Source organism: Panthera uncia, chromosome X (assembly GCF_023721935.1).
Source record: "Panthera uncia isolate 11264 chromosome X, Puncia_PCG_1.0, whole genome shotgun sequence".
Lineage (NCBI taxonomy): Eukaryota > Metazoa > Chordata > Mammalia > Carnivora > Felidae > Panthera > Panthera uncia.
In genome coordinates, this window is record NC_064817.1 from 78,648,086 (window position 1) to 78,654,660 (window position 6,575).

Here is a 6,575-nt window from a genome sequence, read left to right on the forward strand (position 1 = left end):
AAGAAATTGATTGGAAGTCTTAAAGAAGAAAGCGGCACATCTACAAACCAGAAAAACAACTTGTGGAAGCTTCTCATAACAAGCAGACCAAACACACCCAAGATCTAGCTTCTTTTATATATTTTATTTTTAAAAATTATATTTATTTTTTAAATTATATTTATTTTTAAAAATTGTATTCTTAGAATTTTTAATTTTTATTTTGTTTTATTTTGCTTTTTTTTCTCCTTTCTCTCCAAAATGACAAGACAGAGGAATTCACCCCAAAGGAAAGAACAGAAAGAAATGATGGCCAGAGATTTAGTCAATGCAAATATAAGTAAGATATCTGGACTAGAATTCAAAATAACAATTATTAAGACACTACATGGGCTTGAAGATATCATAGAGGACATCAGAGAATCTCTTACTACAGACATAAAAGAACTAAAATCTAGCCAGGCTAAAATTAAAAGTGCTATAACTGAGATGCAATCCCAAAAAATAGAAATGGAAGGAAAGCTTCCAAACTCATTCTATGAGGCCAGAATTACCTTCACCCCCAAACCAGAGAAAGACCCCACTAAAATGAAGAGTTACACACCAACATCCCTGATGAACATGGATGCAAAAATTCTCAACAAAATCTTAGCAAAATTATTCAACAGTACATTTAAAGAATTATTCACCATGATAAAGTGGAATTTATTTCTGGGCTGCAGGGTGGTTCAATATTTGCAAATCAATCAATGTGATACAACACATTAATAAAATAAACAATAAGAACCATATGATCCTTTCAATAGATACAGAAAAAGCAACGGACAAAATGAAGCATTCATTCTTGGTAAAAACCCTCAACAAATTAGGGGTAGATGGAACAATCCTCGACATAATAAAGGTCATATATGAAAAACCCACATACAGTATCATCATAATGGGAGAAAACAGAGCCTTTCCCTTAAGGTCAGGAACAAAACAAGGATGTCCACTCTCACCATTACAATTTAACATAGTATTGGAAGTCTTAGCTTCAGAAATAAGACAACAAAAATAAAGAAAAAGCATCCAAATTGGCTAGGAAGAAGTCAAGCTTTCAATATTTGCAGATGACATGATACTCTAGGTAGAACACCTGAAATACTCCATCAAAAAATTGCCAGTACTAATACATGAATTCAGAAAAGTTGCAGGTTATAAAATCAACGTGCAGAAATCTGTACAACCAATAATGAAGCAGAAGAAAAATAAATCAAGGAATCTATCCCATTTGCAACTGTATCAAAACAATAAGATACCTAGGAATAAACCTAAATAAAGGGGCAAAAGATCTATATTCTGAAAAGTATAGAACACTTTCAGAGAAATACACACACACACACACACACATATATGTATGTATATATATATGTATATATATATATATGTATATATACACACACACACACACACACACAATTTCAAAGAAATTGAAGAGGACAAAAAACAGAAAAGCATTCCATGCTCATGGATTGGAAAAACAAGCATTGTTAAAATGTCTATACTGCCCAAAGCCATCTAGACATTTAATGCAATCCCTACCAAAATACCACCAGCATTTTTCACAGAGCTAGAAAAACCAATCCTAAAATTTGTACAGAACTACCAAAGACCCAAAATAGCCAAAGCAATGTTGAAAAGGAAAAGCAAAGCTGGAGGCATCATGATTCCAGACGTCAAGTTGTATTACAAAGCTGTAGTCATCAAGACAGTATGGTATTAGCACAAAAACAGACATATAGATCAATGGAACAGCATAGAGAACCCAGAAATGGACCCACAAATATATGGCCAACTAATCTTGGACAAAGCAGGAAAGAATATCCAATGGAAACAAGGCAGTCTCATAAGCAAATGGTGTTGGGAAAACTGGACAGCGACATGAAGAAGACTGAATATGGACCACTTTCTTACATCATAAAAAAATAAATTCAAAATGGGTGAAAGACCTAAATGTGAGGCAGGGAATGATCAAAATCCTAGAGGAGAACACAAGCAGCAACCTCTTTGACCTTGGCCTCAGCAGCTTCTTACCAGACAATTCACTGAAGGCAAGGGAAACAAAAGCAAATATGAACTATGGGGACTTCATCAAGATAAAAAGCTTCTGCACACCAAAGAAAACTATCAACAAAACTAAAAGGTAGCCTATAGAATATGAGAAGGTCTTTGCAAGTGACATATCTGATAAAGGTTAATATCCAAAATCTATAAATGACTTATCAAACTCAACACCCAAAAAACAAATAATTCAGTAAAGAAATGGGCAGAAGACATGAATAGACACTTTTCCAAAGAAGACATCCAGATGGCTAGCTGACACATGAAAAGATGCTCAACATCACTCATCATCAAAGAAATGCAAATCGAGACGATCATATCACCTCACACCTGTCAGAATGGCTAAAATAACAACACAAGAAACAACAGGTGTTTGTGAGTATGTGGAGAAAAGGGAACCCTCTTGCACTGTTGGTGGGAATGCAAACTGGTGCAGGTGCTCTGGAGAACAGTATGGAGATTCCTCAAAAAACCAAAACTAGAACTACCCTGGGATTGAGTAATTGCAGTATTAGGTATTTACCCAAGGGACACAAAAATAGTAACTTGAAGGGGTACATGCACCCCAATGTTTATAGAACCATTATCAATAATAGCCAAACTATGGAGAGAGCCCAGTGAATAGTTAATGAAGATGTGGTACACATATAGAATGAAATATTACTCAGCCATCCTAAAGAATGAAATCTTGCCATTTGTAATGACGTGGATGGAGCTATAATGTATTATGCTAAGCAAGATATGTCACACAAAGAAAGACAAATATGATATAATTTAAGGCATACGTGGAATTTAAGAAACAAAACAGATGAACATATGTGAAGGTGAGGTAATAGGAGAGATGGAAACAAATCACAAGAGACTCTTAACAAATGAAGGGTTGAAGGAGGGAGGCGGTGGGGATTGGCTAGACGGGTATAGGTATTAAGGAGGGCACTTGTTATTATGAGCACTGGGTGTTTAATGTAAGTGATGAATCACTGAATTCTACTCCTGAAACCAATATTTCACTGTATGATGGATAAATAAAATTTAAACAAATAAGTAAATAAATATAAATTCTCAGAAAAGGAATGCAATACTAATACTTGCTACAAAGTGAACAAGTCTCAAAAACATTAAGCTAAGTGAAAGAAGCCAGTCACAAAGGTCATAGATTGTATGATTGTATTTATGTGAAACATCCAGAATAGATAAATCTATATCAACAGAAAGCAAACTGGTGTTTGTGATAGGTTGGTTGGAGGGGAATAAGGAGTATTATATACATGGGCCAGAGATATCCCCTATGTATTAGCTTAAAATGGCCCACATTTTGTTTACTTCTTCACAGCAGGCTAAGACCATTAGTAAAAACCCCACTGGTGCCCAATTCAAATTAGCACACATTTGATTATTTTAAATATATTCGAAAATATATTTTTAGTCATTTAGATCTATTAACTTTACATACTTCACAAAACTGCACCCAATATATAACCATAGGTAACATAAACCCTGTAGTAATAAAAAGACTTCAAACTGCTGCTACCCTTCGGAGTTCTCTGACCCACAAACTTCCCATCTTGCTACAGTGTGATAATACCTAGACTTGTAAGATTCATCCCTGATTTCTCCCTTTCTTATGAGAGTTTCTTTTCCCTATTCTCCTTATGGGTAGTGGCCTCATAACACTGTCTCTGAAAGGTGTCTTTCTGGGAGAGACTTCTCTTTCATGCAAGTCTATCCAAGTATCACCCAAATAAGGCTTGTGTCTTACTGCCCCTCATGGTTCTGTCTCTTCCTTGATCAACCCTAAAATCCCCACATTTACCATGGGAGTGACTGCTCAATGGTTATGTGGTTTCCTTTTAGATGTGAAAATAATTTTGGTACTAGATATAGGTGATGATTACACCACACTGTAAATGTACTAAATGCTACTTTAATGTGGTTAATTTTGTTAGATAAATTTTATCTCAATTTTTAAAAAGTTCCATACTGTATGATTGAGTTTGTATAACACTCTGGAAATGAAAAAAAAATTATTGAGATGGAGAACAAATTAATGGTTGCCAAGGGGATAGGGCAATGTGTGTTACTATAAAGAGGTAGCATGGGAGATTTTGTAGTGATAGAATAGTTGTGTATCTCGATTGTAGTGGTGGTTACATGTGGTTAAATTGCACAGAAGTATACACATAAATTCAAACCATTGCATGGAAAAGTTGTGATAATCTGAGTAAATTCTGTTAATTGTACTGAGGTTAGTTTCCCAGTTTTGATATTGTATAATTTAGTTAGATGTTACTACTGGGAAAAACTTGGGGAAAGATGCACAGTACTTCTCTGCACTATTTTTGCAACTTCTTGTGAATAAGTTATTTCAAAATAAAGAATTTTTAAAATTAAAAATCAGAGAAAATGAGCAGAGTAGTTGGCTATGTGGGTAGTAGGGGTGAGTAGAGATGACTAGGGGCAGAATATTGAAATCTGAGGATGTGATGAGTTCAGAAGGGTGACGAGGGTGTTTGTATGAAGGAGCAGTGGCATAGGCCAGGTGTGATATGTTAGAACCTAAACAAGAAAGCAGCAGCTGCAACCCTGTCATTGTGTTGGATTTGGGGGCAGGGGCAGATACTTGTCTAGTTTTTAGGGCTGCGCCAATGAGATCTAGCCAGAAATGTGGCTTTCATACATTGGTGTTCATTTTTTATGTAACAAAAGGATATCTTAGAGAGGGAGGGGCAGAAACTCAGGACTGCATATATATTACCCTGCCCTAAACAAATCATTCATCTGTAACACACAGTAGGACACCTCACTGTTACTGAATTTTAGGACTCAAATCCCAAAATTTTGTCCTTAATGAAGTGGCAGGACTATGGGAAAAACGTCTTTTTGTAGTCTCCAGATGGCTGTAGACAAAGCCAAACTTGCTTAATGCTCTCAGGCCCAACTTTCCAAAGTCCTCAGCAATTTTCATTCTCAGGCCTTCTTATATTTCAGTAGTGTGCCAGGCTAGTCCTCCACCCAAAAATGCAGACTAAATCCTAAAGACACTGAGGTTATTTTTAAAAGAATATCACAAATGACACACCCACATGGGTAAGTTGAGGACACTTACAGGATTGTCTATGAAAATCATCCTTCCTTTTGGCCATTCTCAATTTGTATCTATATGGTAATCCTCAGGAGATTTTATAACAATGCTATAGTTTCACAGGTAAGGCTTCTTCAGAAGTTGATGAAGTAAAGCTTGGAGGTAAAGCCCATGTTTGACTCTAGCCCCTAAGGAAGTATAAAGTCCATCTTGGTTAGCTTCTAGAAGATAGGCATAATTGAAATTAAACCTGGTTCATCAGGGAGTTAAGATTATGCTTACAAATATCAAGATATAAGCATAGGAAATAGAAATGACAAGCATTCTGTATACAAAATTAGTTTTTGGTTTGTTAGGCAATTCACAGGCAGTAAATCACAAAAAGGAAAAAAAAATCCTATTAACTGCAACACTTATTTGGAAACTTGTTTGGTTTTCAACATGTTTTTTGGATTCTGTTGATGGTTGAGGTACTCAGCAATGACATTATTATGATTCTTTCCAAGAATTGAAATAAAACCCAACATTTAATCAATCAAACAGAAAAACATGTTCATCTCAGCATATGTGAAAAATATATTTGCTAATATTCAATATTTTATGCTAATCAAATACATTTAGACAACTGAAGATTTTTAAATGATTCTCTAACTCAATTAGACAACACATCCAGGCAAGAAAGGGAACCACAGAAATGATAACACAAAATAACTTCCTCAAGCTGAATCAACTGCATGCCTAGAAAATCCTGGAAAAGGAAAAGCAGATATAACAGTTGCAGGCCAATAAAGCACTACTTCACGGAGTTCAACTTCAACTTACACACAATTCAGATGAAAGTTGTGGAGCAAAATGTGTATTCATAAAAACGTTAAAGACTAAAAAGAGATATTAAAGGTTTGAAAAAATGGGCAGTTCTTGAGAGAAAAAACTCAGAATTGAAAAAAGTTAAATTTAACCCAAATCAGTTAGTGAATTTAGTCCAATTCATGTAAAATTTTCCACGGAGCATTAAGAGTGTATGTGTGTAGTAAGTAAAGTAAGAATAAAGGAAATTTTTGGCACAAGCAGAGGAAATTTCGATAATCGATCAGAACAAGTTAACTGGGTTTTAGAACTTAATGCAGATTATCTTCATAACTCCAAAGGAAAAAAAAGGCCTGCAGACATACAAAGTGTTTCTCAATTCTACACTATTGACACAAATCCTGGTTGATTAATAGTTTAAGAAAGTCAGTGTAGTAAAATATACATACAAAGTAATCATATACAAACTTCGACAACAAAAACAAGAAAAAGCTAAGCCAATTTAAGGCATTGATACAGAAATTATGCACTATTCAAGGAATATGAAGTTTTCTGTTAAAAACAAGCTGCACAATGAAAGAAACAACCTACAAAAGTAAAAGACAAC